This window comes from Bison bison, unplaced genomic scaffold (genome assembly GCF_000754665.1).
Source record: "Bison bison bison isolate TAMUID 2011002044 unplaced genomic scaffold, Bison_UMD1.0 scf7180017864378, whole genome shotgun sequence".
NCBI classification, from domain to species: domain Eukaryota; kingdom Metazoa; phylum Chordata; class Mammalia; order Artiodactyla; family Bovidae; genus Bison; species Bison bison.
Window position 1 is genome coordinate 6,710,826 of NW_011494950.1, and position 15,077 is coordinate 6,725,902.

Sequence of the window (15,077 nt, forward strand, 5' to 3'; positions counted from 1 at the left end):
CTCCCTGTCTCTGTCACCACTCCTTAAGTGAATGCTGCCTCACTTTCTGTAGGTGGCTGTTTTTCCATTTACAAAAAAAGAACGTAACATCTGCAAGACACTACAAAGTACTCAGTCAAATTGCTAGAATAAACTAATGGACTTGGATGATCTAAGCAATGTGATGTGTTTTGAATTTTAGATGTATTATTTCAAATCTTGAATTATTTACACTTCAAAATGCGAACGATCTGTACTATCTTTCAAGCCTATTTTTAAAGACTCACACCTCCTTTTTCACCTTGTGTGTTTATATGTGTTAATTTCACTATGCTACTTTGCTGCTGTGGATCTCACTATCATCATTTCATCATTTACAACATTAAGCTCTTTAAACAAGGTTTCTGTCCCTTCTGCCTCCATCCTTCCAGAATGCCATGCATACCAAGTCGCTTCAGTCGTGCCCGACTCTGTGCGACCCAATGGACAGCAGCTGACCAGGCTCCTCCATCCACAGGAGTCTCCAGGCAAGAATACTGGAATGGGTTGCCATTTCCTTCCCCTCCTTCTAGAATATGTGCCATGAAACCCAGGTGTGACTATTTTGTTTGTAACTACATACTCTATTTGAAAAATTACTTATATTGTACAATATGAATGAAATGAGGTGCTTACAGGATAATTGGATGCTGAGCATCAATAGCTGAAAGGAATGGTCAGAAATTTTTTAAAAGTGTGACTGGCTTTGTTACTTCTATAACTTTATTCACTCTGTCCTTTTTCCAGGAAAACAGGGTGAAACAAAGATTTGCTGTATTCAGGGTTAGGTATACCTGCTACTGGGACTTGAAAGCAGTGACTTTCTTACATAATTTTGATTCCTTCCATTTTATAAAAATAGCATCTATGATTTATATACTGGCCAACAGTGAAGTTAAGCATGATGAGAATCTCTGCTTTTAAAAGTGAACAAAGAAAGTAGGAAGTACCTTGCCTAAATTCATGAAGGATTTAGAAGCAGACTGGCCGTATTGCTCCTCCTCACATTTTGGAGTTTTTCACCAGTTTTCCTTCATTGGGAACAATTGACATTTCCATTAATATGTCATTCTGTTCTTCATCATTTCCTTCATAGCTTTAGCGTGTGAAAAGCATGAACTTTTCTTTACAGGAAAAATTTTATGGCATATTCACAAATCTGCCCCCCAAAAAAGATAATTTTATTACAATTGTTTAGAAGAAAATCTTAGTGATTTTGTAATACTTGATTGCTTTTCAGACTTGATTATCCCCTCAATTGTATTGAGAAGGTACATATAGTTCTGAGTTGCTCAAAAGGTGATATTCAGCTATTTAACATAATGAAGTATTTCATTTGAGAAATATTAAATAGTATTAAATGGATGAAAAACTTACATACACAATATACCATATAGTCTGCATATAACTCCATGCCAAAAATCAAGTCTTTATTAACAATACTGGCTTGTAAACAAGCATATGGAAAGATTCAAGTGATTGTCCTTTTCACAGTAATTACCTTAAAACATTAAACATGTATCGCAAAGCCAGTAGAATGAATCAAAATATGTTTGACCCCCAGTTCAGAACAATCTAAGGACTGGTAGCAAGTTGATGTGAATATCCCCAACTATCCTCTACTTGATAACAGTAAATTCCAATTTGGAAAGCAGTCAAAACTCATTTGAAGTTCAATTTTCTTAATACAATAAATCACCTAGTTTGGCATCACTTTTGCAATCAAAAACAATTGTGGTTACTTTTATGTGTGTGGCTCATAAGTGATCTTTAAAAGCCTTCTAGGCATGTTCCATGACTCTTTAAATATGTATAGCTTCCCAAATTCAGACTGTCTAGATTCTAAATGTTTGCTTCCCTGGTGGCTCAGTGATAAAGAATCTGCCTGCCAATGCAAGAGACATAAGAGTCACAGGTTCGATCCCTGGGTTGGAAAGATCCCCTGGAGAAGGAAATGGCAAGCCACTTCAGTATTCTTGCCTGGAAAATCTCATGGATAGAGGAGCCTGGCCAGCTACAAGTCTGGGGTCTCAGAGTTGGAATGACTTAGTAACTAAACAACTATAGCTTTAAATCCAGTGTAAGCATCTGTCTTTACACTAACAGAAAAACAATGATCAAATCTATTGATTTGGGCTTATTTTGCATGGTTCTTTTTGAAGGGATGATCATTTACCATACATATGACATCATATATTTCTGTGAATAAATGGTATTGAATTTTAATTTCTTCATATTTGAAACTCTCAGATAATAGCTTCTTAAACTGAAACTTATAATGAACACTTAGTCTTTACCAAGTTAGTTTATTATTAGCCTTTATATAAACAACATAAACATAAATCTACTATATGATTTTTCTAATTACTCCAAGATATGAATGTTGACAAGCTCTCAGACTTTATGTTTTTATTAAAATAATTTGTCATATAAGTGAATAACAAATGTATATCAAAATTTTAGCTCAAACTTGACAAGAGAGTTCTGAGTAAACCAGTTCAAAGATTCCATCTAGATAGAACTATTTTGTAAATAAAAATTAAAATATAATTTCAACAACAATTTTTTTTAGAAAATTATCTGGTTAAATAAAGATTGTATGTGTGTGTGCGTGCGCTAAGTCACTTCAGTCATGTCTGACTCTTTGTGACCTTATGGACTGTAACACATCAGGCTCCTCTGTCCATGGAATTCTCCAAGCAAGAATTCTGGAATAGGTTGCCATGCTCTCCTCCAGGGGATTTTCCTGACCCAGGGATCAAAGGTGCTTCTCTTATGTCTCCTGCATTGACAAGCAGATTCTTTACCACTGGCGCCACCAGGAAGCCCCTGGTTAAAGGTTATTAACCCCTTTATAAGAACCAGAGATCAAATTGCCATCTGCTGGATCATGGAAAAACCAAGAGAGTTCCAGAAAAACATCTATTTCTGCTTTATTGACTATGCCAAAGCCTTTGACTGTGTGGATCACTAAACTGTGGAAAATTCTGAAAGAGGTGGGAATACCAGACCACCTGACCTGCCTATTGAGAAATCTGTATGCAGGTCAGGAAGCAACAGTTAGAACTGGACAAGGAACAACAGACTGGTTCCAAATAGGAAAAGGAGTTTGTCAAGACTGTATATTGTCACCCTGCTTATTTAACTTATATGCAGAGTACATCATGAGAAACACTGGGCTGGAAGAAGCACAAGCTGGAATCAAGATTGACGGGAGAAATATCAATCACCTCAGATATGCAGATGACACCACTCTTATGGCAGAAAGTAAAGAGAAACTAAAAAGCCTCTTGATGAAAGTGAAGGAGGAAGAGTGAAAAATTTGGCTTAAATCTCAACATTCAGAAAATGAAGATCATGGCATCTGGTCCCATCACTTCATGGGAAATAGACGGGGAAACAGTGTCAGACTTTATTTTGGGTTTCTCCAAAATCACTGCAGATGGTGATTGCAGCCATGAAATTAAAAGACGCTTACTCCTTGGAAGGAAAGTTATGACCAACCTAGATAGTATATTCAAAAGCAAAGACATTACTTTGCTAACAAAGGTCCGTCTAGTCAAGGCTATGTTTTTTCCAGTAGTCATGTATGGATGTGAGAGTTGGACTGTGAAGAAGGCTGAGTGCCGAAGAATTGATGCTTTTGAACTGTGGTGTTGGAGAAGACTCTTGAGAGTCCCTTGGACTGCAAGGAGATCCAACCAGTCCATTCTGAAGGAGATCAGTCCTGAGTGTTCTTTGGAAGGAATGATGCTAAAGCTGAAATTTCAGTACTTTGGCCACCTCATGTGAAGAGTTGACTCATTGGAAAAGACTCTGATACTGGGAGGGATTGGGGGCAGGAGTAAAAGGGGACGACAGATGACAAGATGGCAGGATGGCATCACTGACTCGATGGACATGAGTTTGAATGAACTCCGGGAGTTGGTGATGGACATGGAGGTCTGGCGTGCTGCAGTTCATGGGGTTGCAAAGAGTCGGACACAACTGAGCAACTGAACTGAACTGAACTAGTAGGTGATGACATATTCCCAGTAAAAATCTTAATTTCCTGAAAGTCTGTCAGAAAAATAGTCATTTTACTATGAATATTAACTGCTTTCCAGAAGGACAGTAAACTACGTCCCAGAAAAAGTTCTGGTCCTCAGTGTTAGTCACTCAGTTCTGTCCGACTCTTTGTGACCCCATGGAGCCCACCAAGCTCTTCTGTCCATGGAATTCTCCAGGCAAAATTACTGGAGTGGGTTGCCGTTTTCTTCTCCAGGGGATCTTCCTGACCCAGGATTGAACCTGTGTCTCCTGCATTGCAGGCAGGCTTTACCTAAGTAGTTTTGAGAAATATCTTTAAGTTGTAAAATATATTGTATGAGAGTAAATGATAAACTTTTCTGCACACACTTTAAAGTGACTTCAGTCTATAATATCTACCTAAAGGAATTAGTTTATAGCTGCAAAATGTTAAGTATCTGCAATAATCCATAAGTAATTCCAACCTATTGTCTCAGCTTATTTCTGAAAACATGTTTCTCTGATGACAAAAATAGCAAAGTTTCTTAACCAAAAAAAAAAAAAGTTGTGACATTTCTAAAGATGCTTTATCTCTCCAGATTATGAAGTTATTTGCCAGACTGAAAGGCTTATGTTATATAAGGATAGCATGACTGGGAATTTTGAAAACTGACTTTATTCTTTTATTTTAGATCTGAGAGCAAGAAAAATTAGAATTGATCATCAGCCAAAAACTAAGACACTTCACATCTCAGTTCTTAAGCTATCCTAATATAATCTTCAGTACATAAACACAATTCAAGACTTCTACATCCCCACTTTATATTGTTTTAAGATTCAAAGGGGCTACAGGGCCTTGAATCCATAAAGAAACAAACTTTGCCATCAATATACATTGAAGAAGCAATTCAAGTACAGAGCATGAAAAGAGGAAAATGACACTGAAGGAGATCAAAAATATACATGAAAAGAGTTTTAAATATTCATTTTGATAGTGAAGAGTGTCACCTTATTAGTTCTAAATAACAAAAAGGAATATGACATTGAAGAGCTTATGAAGATCGACTTTAGAATATGTGGCATAGAATTTGGGTCATTATGAGATTGTTGTCTTCATTTAGTACCACATTTTTTCCTACTTTCCTTCTGTTATATTTTCATAGATTGCTCAGTCTCTTTAAAGATATTTTCTATGGACCTTTTTAACAAATATCTAGTAATATCTAGTAATCTTATTTTTTTATGACAAGTGACTTTTTTTATTATTGTTATCTCAAATAATCATGTGTTCTTGTTTATAATATAGCTAAAAATGTATGCCTTAAATGAAGATACGCATTTCAAAGGAAGTCATAAAGCTTTTATAAGTAACAAATACAACTATGAAGCAGAACTAGTTAGCTTATAATGGTGAAAGTGAAGGAAGACATCATAGGTTGTAGGAATTCTGTTTCAACATATTAAAAATCTAGGATACATTAGGAAGGAAGAAAGTTTTGGAAAACATTGAGTTATTTTTATGCCTATGTTTCAGAACTAATCTTACTTCTTATCTATGAGATATTAAGAATAGCATCAATATAAATACTGGGTACTTAAAAAAAAAAAGTAGATTATTGGAAAGGAGAGGGTGTGGATTGAACTATGAGTATGAAAAGATCTGAAAATGCAGCCTATTCAGAAATAGGAAAGAACCAAAGTGCAGCTTTCAACTGAAAGAGTAGCAAACCCACTGGTGGACAAGAATGACTCAGCAGAAAGGGAAATCTCTAGATTAGGGCAGGATGCACAGAAGGTTTCTGCTACTATTGGAACACACTTAAAAGTGAAAGGTTGTCAGGGGATTACAGAATTTAAACAAGAAATCCACTAATCCTAGGTATACTTACACAAAACTGCATGCTATCAAAGATATGTATCACAGTACTAACAACAGCAGAAATCTTTTTGTAAAGAGTTCCAATCTAATGGGTATCAATCCTTAGAGTGTATGCATTTGTATAGGGAGAAAGAGAAATAAAATCTGCTCTAACTATGTATTATTATTTATACATTAATTTTAAAGTTCTTTTACTACAAACATCTTTTTATTAGGTCTGATTCACATTACACATAAAAAATAACATGTTCATTTAATTTTTTTTTTATTCTAGCAATAACACTCATTTCAGAAGAGTAATGGGGTTATTACAAAATATTAGTTATAAAAAGAATGTATAGATAGGGTTAAGAACCATTGTCCTAAATACTGATGTGTATAGGGATTTGTGGAGGAGGGCATGGCAAGCCACTCCAGTATTTTTGTCTGGAGAATCTTATGGACAGAGGAGCCTGGCAAGCTACAGTCCATGGAGTCACAAAGGGTCGGACACAACTGAAGTGATTAAGCAAGCGTGCGTGCATGCACAGGGATTTGTGCTGCATTCTCTGTAACAGCCTCACTGCTGAATGGACTTTAATTTTTATATAATTGTGCATTTTATAATAGAAAGTATTAATAAATATTTGGAATTAAGAAGAATAAATGTGAGTAAGCATAGGCAGCAGCAAAGGAAAAGTTGTCAGATTAATTTGAAAATAAGAATTGGACTCTATTTCCTATAGATTTCCTATTTTCAGATTTATAAAATTTAAAATGCAGAATATAGTTATTAAAAATAACCAAAAATAGAAGAAACAACTGGATTGAGTAAACATTTTTACATTAAAAAAAAGAAGGAACATGGGTCTTATTTTGCAATAATTAATTAAACAATCAACCACTCAACCTTGCAGACTGCCCAGTAGCAGCTGATTCTTTGAAGAGCCAGAGGACTTACCTTGATGGTGACACCTAAGGAAGGTCTGTTAGTCCTTTAATCCATAATATTTCCCCTGTGTTCCTTAGAATCCTTGCTATTTAATCACTCCATTTGCTTGCATTTTTTGTATACATGTTGCCTTAGTGGTTCAATCACACTAAGCCATTAGTTCTATGTATAATTTAGATGGTCTATGAGTTCACCAAAATCATTCCCTGAGCACCTATGCTGTGGTGAGAAGTATTCTGGATAATGTGGTATGGCTGTGGACAAGAAGGACATAAATGTGTTCCTTTGTGAAGCTTATATCCTTCTGGAAAGGAATACATCATAAATAAATAAGAAAATACATAATAATTCAGATGGTGAAAGAGCTTTAGAGAAAAACAGTGCAGGAAAGAGAGAAGGGAACATCAGGACAGGGGTTTGGGGAGGGTTTGCTGTTTTAAGCAGCATGATCAGCAAGATCGTCATTGAGTTGAATATTAAACAATGGCCAAAAGGGATTTATCAGTCAATATAATTAGGCATCCTTCTGTGCCTTGCTACTTAAGGTAGATTCATTCATCTGTATCATGTGGGAGATTGAAAGACATACAGAATCCTAATCCTACCCTGTATCTACAAGCAAGATTTAGGATTTTAACAAGATCCCCAGGTGATCCATATGTGGATTAATATTTGAAAAGTACAGGGCAAATAAAGTTTTAGAAGAGGTAAATAAATTATAAAGGCATTTTAGAGAAATGCCAGTAAGTAGATTTCATTCAGACAAATAGAGTAGGAGAGAGAGACACAGTGTAAACTGAGCTCACTCAAACCCCACCAGGGGTAAAGAAAAAGGTGGGAGGCTTTTTAAATGCCAAAGTGTGCTTCCACGGTTGCTCAGTGGTAAAGAGTCGGCCCGCCAATGCAGAAGATGTAAGAGACATGGACGGATTCGATCCCTGGTTGGGAAGATCCCCTGGAGGAGGAAATGACAATCCACTCTGTTTTTCTGGCTGGGATAATCCTGTGGACAGAGGACTACACATCATGGTGGACTATAGATCTTGGGGTCCCAAAGAGTCGGACATGATTAAGCAACCGAGCCACGTACATATACACATACTTGCTAAAGAAGAACAGTAAAGATGTTAAGAGGGGTGGAGGCAGTCAATGTACTTTGCTGACTGGCACTTATTTGATAGAGAAACAACTTTTATATCTTCAGGAGAGAAGTTAATTTTGCGATTGAAACCAGGTGCACCATAGTTCTTACCCTCTCACAGGAACTAGGAGAGACAAGAGTTATGTCTCTAGATGCCTACATTTCAAAGAGATGACTTCTAAGTCTTTGAGGAAATATGTCTGGTTTGGTAGAGCATTAATGTCTTGAAGGGGAGAGATAGGATTTATAGTTGCAAGTTTTTTGAAGTAACTACTCTAAGAAAAGGGAAGAGAGAGGCCCATAGTCATGTTTTGGCTGAAACAAACAGTAAATTCCTTTGGCAATGCTGAATTTTCTCAGGCAGATATTTTGAAAGGACCTGGAATGCTTCTAGGGAGATGAACTTGGGCCAACAGAAGTCATACTGGAGTTTAGTCAAATCTCAGTGTGAAGGGTTATGAGGTTGATGGACAGAGTCATCCATGCCAAGAATTTTGAAGTTTTTGTGAAGACATTGAAACTGATGACAAACTCCATATTTAATAATTTTACCCATGACTATCCCTGACCTGTCTCTTGAGAAATCTGTATGCAGGTCAGGAAGCAACAGTTAGAACCGGACATGAAACAGCAGACTGGTTCCAAATTGGGAAGTGAGTGAGTATGTCAAGGCTATATATTGTCACCCTGCTTATTTAACATATATGCAGAGTACATCATGAAAAATTCCAGATGTGCTGGATGAAGCACAAGCTGGAATCAAGGTTGCCAGGAGATATATCAATAACCTCAGATAATGCAGATGACAACACCCTTATTACAGAAAGCAAAGAAAAACTAAAGAGCCTCTTGATGAAAATGAAAGAGGAGAGTTAAAAAGTTGGCTTAAAGCTCAACATTCAGAAAACTAAGATCATGGCATCTGGTCCCATCACTTCATGGGAAATAGATGGGGAAACAGTGGAAACAGTGTCCAACTTTATTTTTTGTGGCTCCAAAATCACTGCAGATGGTGACTGCAGCCATGAAATTAAAAGACACTTGCTCCTTGGAAGGAAAGTTGTGGTCAACCTAGACAGCATATTGAAAAGCAGAGACATTACTTTGCCACCAAAGGTCTGTTTCAACAAGGCTATGGTTTTTCTAGTAGTCATGTATGGATGTGAGAGTTGGACTATAAAGAAAGCCGAACACCAAAGAATCGATGCTTTTGAACTGTGGTGTTGGAGAAGACTCTTGAGAGTCCCTTGGACTGCAAAGAGATCCAACCAGTCCATCCTAAAGGAAATCAGTCCTAAGTGTTCATCTGAAGGACTGAAGTTGAAGCTGAAACTCCAGTACTTTGGCCACCTGATGCGAAGAGTTGACTCATTTGAAAAGACCCTGATGCTGGGAAAGATTGAGGGCAGGAGGAGAAGGGGATGACAGAGGATGAGATGGTTGGATGGCATCACCAACTAAATGGATATGAGTTTGGGTAAACTCTGGAAGTTGGTGATGGACAGAGAGTCCTGTTGTGCTGTAGTCCATGGGTTCACAAATAGTGGGGCACATCTGAGCAGCTGAACTGAACTGATCCATGGACTTACTGCTGGTCACACTGACTTTCCTAGCCTGCCTCCTGGCGCTTCTTAACTAGAAATAGGAAGCAATTCATACATGTTAGATACTACCATTTCCTTTTTGGGGATGAATTTTGGTGCCATAGCCAGCCATGTTTCTTAATCTCACATTAATCCAACATGTTTATTGCTTTTTGTAATATTTTTAATGCTAACAATACCATGTTAACATTGTAAAAATAAATAAATTTGGACAATACTTTATAAATTAGCTTTTATTCATGCCATATTATATATCTTCAGTGCTTTCTCAGTTTTCAGGTACAAAAACTGGCTCTCCTCACTGTGGAGCCATGGTAGAATTATATAAACTGTTATATTTCAGTTTCCATAATTGGACAAGTAAGAATTGAAATGGTTTCTGCTTCCCAGGGTGATTAGGAGTATTATATGAGATAAACTTTTCTTTTTTTTTTAATTTTATTTTATTTTTAAACTTTACAATATTGTATTAGTTTTGCCAAACATCGAAATGAATCCGCCACAGGTATACCCGAGCTCCCCATCCTGAACCCTCCTCCCTCCTCCCTCCCCATTCCCTCTCTCTGGGTCGTCCCAGTGCACCAGCCCCAAGCATCCAGTATCGTGCATCGAACCTGGACTGGTGACTCATTTCATACATGATATTATACATGTTTCAATGCCATCCTCCCAAATCTCCCCACCCTCTCCCTCTCCCACAGAGTCCATAAGACTGATCTATACATCAGTGTCTCTATTTCTGTCTCATACACAGGGTTATTGTTACCATCTTTCTAAATTCCATATATATGCGTTAGTATACTGTATTGGTGTTTTTCAGTTTATCCCAACTTTTGACTCACCTCAAACATTATAGTTGCAAAGAACAGAATTTTCTAAGTCATGCTGCTGCTGCTACTGCTGCTAAGTCGCTTCAGTCGTGTCCGACTCTGTGGGACCCCATAGATGGTAGCCCACCAGGCTCCCCCGTCCCTGGGATTCTCCAGGCAAGAACACTGGAGTGGGTTGCCATTTCCTTCTCCAATGCATGAAAGTGAAAAATGAAAGGGAAGTCGCTCAGTCGTGTCTGACTCTAGCGACCCCATGGACTACAGCCTACCAGGCTCCTCCACCCATGGGATTTTCTAGGCAAAAGTACTGCTAGGCTACTTGGAATATGAACTAGATGAATCTGATATCTCATGCCCAGCTTTCCCAGAGGAAGGAACTACATATGCATGCAATCTTAATTTTCTCTGGGAACTCATGCTTCTAATTACTATACCTTTACTCATGACCCAAGACTTACAGGCATTGTGTGTGTGTGTTTGGTTGCATAGTTGTGTCCAACTCTCTGTGACCCACCAGTCTCCTCTGCCCATGGGGATTCTCCAGGCAAGAATACTGGAGTGGGTTGCTATGCCCTTCTCCAGGGTATCTTACAACACAGGGATTGAAACTAGGTCTCCCACATTGCAGGTGGATTCTTTACCGTCTGAGCCACCAGGGAAACCCAGGTGTTAGGCAGCTGGTATTTTCAGATGCCCTCTGTAAACAGCTGACAACTATATTTCCAGTGTTTCCAACATCAATCAATCCTACTACTGGCTAGGTTTCTTCCTTATATCTGTCTGTAATAGGTAATATAGCAGAAGGGCAGTGAACCTCCACTGTCACACTGGTCCCAGAGAGATTCTCCATGGAACATGAAACAGAGATGGTAGCATGAACCTGATCCTAACAAAAACCTCGTGACAGTAGAATTCATCCTACGGCCAGATAGGCATGGTGCCTGAGAGGAGAAGCTCCAGATGGGACAGCATGTATGACAACATGGGATGTTTTATACATTATTATAATCTTATCTCGTTAAAATAAGAACCTGTAAAATGATGCCAGTAGTCACCATGTTGTCATTAAAGTTGATGATGATTAGAATGTGAGAGTACATACACACACACACACAGGAGTTTGGTTACACATATAAAGCCTTGTCTTTTATGATGTATTTAGGAAGAAGAAGGTTTCTGAAAGACATCACACCCCAAGTACTCACCTCTTTGAAGTACAGATCCAATTAAAGTGTTTAGTGCCTATTTCTATTTGATGTTCTGGGAGAGATTACAACTGTACAACCGGAGCTCTGTAGGTGTCTAAGTGTAACTCAATTCGTCTAGCATAAGGCAAGCATCCTGCCCCTAAGAATTTGACCTTTTGTCCTGCCCTTTCCTTTAAACTCAGGCTCTTGGCTGGGCAGCAGGTTCGTCAGGGTTAGTTATAAGTCCATTTTTTAGAACTGATACTTTAAAATCTCCTACTATAGTTACAAAACCATAACATCTTTTGAGCGGGTAAACTCTGCAGGAAATTATCTGGACTCAGTCCTTAAAGCTTTGTTCCCAGCAGGAGCCGAGATCTAAACTTCTCACTATTATTTTGTGATATATATATATATATATATATATATATGAAAATATCCATCTCATGTCAGAATGCTCTAGCGTTACTGGGTGAACATTGTGTTAGAGATCTGTAGAGAGGTGATAAAAGTATAAAACTAACATCAAAAAATTATGCAATTTGAAAATTAAAACTTTCAGGAATCTCAAATTAGCTCCATTTATTGAATCAAATACTTGACCTGTTGGTAGAAGACCAGACCTGTTCACTTCATGGACTGTTTGTTGCTAAAATAGACTTTAAGGTTAAATAGATTAGGATGGGGAAAATGAACCTCTGTTAGGGCAAGAAGAGATTAGGGTGGGGAAAATGAACCTCTGTTAGGGCAAGAAGAGAAGAAAGTAAATTTACCTTTACTTCTAAACATTAAACTTAGTTGCTATGTAACTATGAACTATGAAAGAGACATGCTATTTTAAGGGAGGTAATTTACTACACACACCAATCACATATTGTGTGACTTTTCTTTTTTTTGGCCTTTTTTTGTCTTAAAATAAAGTGCTTGTACAGGCTAGTAGTTTAGCTTAACATAAAACCTATAGAAGTGAATTTTTGACATTAAGCATGACATGAAAAGCTTTAATGTTTCCTGTGCTCTGAACATGTCTGATTCTTCTTGGCACTAGCCAATTATTACTGCTTGAGTCATTTTTTTAGCACACTTCTTAGCTCAGTGATAAGTTCCTTCTTGTCATGCATAAGCAAAACCTACAATTTATATTTTAGTGTAGAATTGATAAAAGTGAATTCATCTCTGAATCATCAAACTACCCTGTTCTGTAGCATTTCGCTGTTCTGCAGTCTTTCAGTATTTTTACCAGCAGTAAAATAGATCTGTTATCACTAAAAACTTAAAGTAAGTTAATTAGCTTTTAATTCTTCCAGGTGTATTTGACTGGATGGAAGAAATTTTATAGAGAAGAAGTATTAGACTAATAAGGAAAGACTTCATTATAACCCCAAAAACTTTCAATCTTGGTAGTCAAATGCCTTTGAGTAGAAAACCAAAACCTTTTAGAAGCAATGTCATTCCACAATCAACCCTCTATGTCCATGGTTTCCAAATCTGTGGACTCCATAAATCTGGATTAAAATATTTTTAAAAATCCAGAAAGTTCTAGAAAACAAAACGAATTTGCCACATGCTGGCAACTATGTACATAGCATTTACGTTGTATTAGGTGTTACGTTATATTAAAGGTAATCTAGAAATGATTTAAAGTATACAAAAGGAAACTGTATAGGGTATATGCAGATACAACACTTTTATATCAGAGACTTGAGCATCTTCCAAATTTGGTTTCTGCTGGGGATCCCTGGAACAAATCTCCCACAGATACCAAGGGATAACTGTAAAGGATGAATTAGGTGGCAGAGGCCTGAATATTATGGAAAAGTTAACAGATTTGTGCAGACCTCCTGAATGTGCAGAGCTCCTGACATGAGGTTCAATTTGCGCTTTGAACTACAATGAAGTTGGTGATTTATACAAATGATATTGTGATTTGTATAAATCACAAATTTTAAAAACCGGAGCCTGTGTCGACTACATAGTAGCTACTCTTTAAATAATGATTGATTGAATGAATGAAGGATAACTTTAAATATCATATTAGAAGAAATTTAAAAATATTTGGTGTCTGTATTAAAAATTTTTGCTTCTTTCTCTTAAAGAATAACTGGAGAAATATTGCCATATAAGATATTATTATAAAACCAAAATTCTTTGAGATAGTGTACAATCCTTTATTGTTTAGCATTTTTGGCAACACAAGTTAGCTTCCAAAAATTGTGTCTTGAATCTGAAATAATGGGTAAATCTGAAATTAAGTTCTTCAAAAACATCTATGTATAAAATAATAATAACTTTCTGTAACTTGAGAACTTCTACAATAATAACTGTTGAATCATCTCATGGAATTATAGCTTCTAAGTTTTTGCATCAAAGAAAATTATCATTAGTCAGACATCACCATGCAAAGTTAACTATAGAGTTATATTTTTCATCTTAAATAAAGCAAATATACCTGTGGCTCCCAATTGACTAAGATATCCTCAATGTCCTTCTTAAGCTTAACTTTAATTAGCCTTCTTCCTAATGGTGGGCCCCTGACTTTCTTTTCTAAGAGCATTGCTTTGTTTTAGAAATCTTTGTAAATTCTTTGTCTCTTTTTTTGAGATGTAAATCTACAAACCTGGAATGTCTTTCTCAAGAAACTAGAGGTCATCTCTTTTGAAATATAATCATTAAGAAAATGAGAGCTCCTGCCTCCTAGTCTCTGAGGAAGGGTAGGAACCTAATTTCAATAAATGCCAGCTAACGAACACACAGACGGCCTAATCACATTGACCAAACTTTCTGCAGTACTACTTTTCCAGTAGCTTACCCTAGCAATTAAAAATGCTCCCACCTGTTCTTTGTGTTCATTCTCTCCTCTACTACAATAGTATCAAAGTTTAACTTGACCAGTTCACTGGTCAGGTGAAATTTTTCTTTTATACATTATAGCTGCAATCTAGTTCTGTTCCTTTCTCTCTCATTTCATTTCAGACTTGTTTCCTTTGCATTTTCATCATCTTTCTTGCCTCATTTTCTAAAATGCTACTGCTACTGTGTTACGAAAGTTTCCCTATTGCCTCATTTAGTGTTTTTCAGTTTGCATTTTCATCAGTCTCTCTTTTCTTTTGAAGCTATCTTATATTCCACCAATAAAACAATACACTTCTTTCTTGAAATTTCTCCCTTGACTTCCATGATTCAATTTTCTAATACATTAGTTATAGCACCCCTTCTGTTGTTGTCTTTTATCCCCTTCAGTTTTAAAGCATTAAAGGTTGAATTATTTCACTCTCCTCAACCACAAGAGTTTCCCATTCAATATTCCTACATGTTTTAGTGGTACGAGATGTTTACTGATACCCAAGCTAGAAACTAGGTCTACAATTACTCTTTTTACCCTTCCTGGTTTTATGCCTAAATACAATTTGTAACATTTCCTTTTTTACTCTTATCCTCCAAATTGTCTTATATTCAGTCAGCCAACTCCATTTCCACTG